Consider the following 441-nt stretch of genomic DNA (forward strand, 5'->3'; position numbering starts at 1 on the left):
CCGAGAGTGCGAATAAACGGAGGAACCGGAAAGAATCGATGAAAAGGAGACACGCGCGTGACAGAAAAGGGAATAATTGGCGAACAACGGAACAACGGAAACAGACATAAGAAAAGGCAATTGTATCAATATATATTTATATGTTTTTGCGGTCGGAACGCGTGGGATAGGAGGCGTGGTCAGTGGGGGATGGGGGTGGGGGGGAGGGAAATGGGGGTATGGGGTGGGAGGAGGGTCTGTGGGGGGTGGGGAGGGGGGCCATAGTATGTGAGAGGGGGGGGGGGTCAGGGAAAGGGGAGAATAGGGTGGGAGGGGAAGACAGGGGAGGGGGGGAATGGGGTAGGAGGGAGGAGAGGGAAAGGGGGGTGTGAAGAAGAACTGAGGGGAATGGGGAAAGTCGCATGGGGTGAGGGAGGGGGTAAGGAGAGGTGGGGTTGGGGA

This window comes from Penaeus monodon, chromosome 30 (assembly GCF_015228065.2).
Source record: "Penaeus monodon isolate SGIC_2016 chromosome 30, NSTDA_Pmon_1, whole genome shotgun sequence".
Classification (NCBI taxonomy): Eukaryota; Metazoa; Arthropoda; class Malacostraca; order Decapoda; family Penaeidae; genus Penaeus; species Penaeus monodon.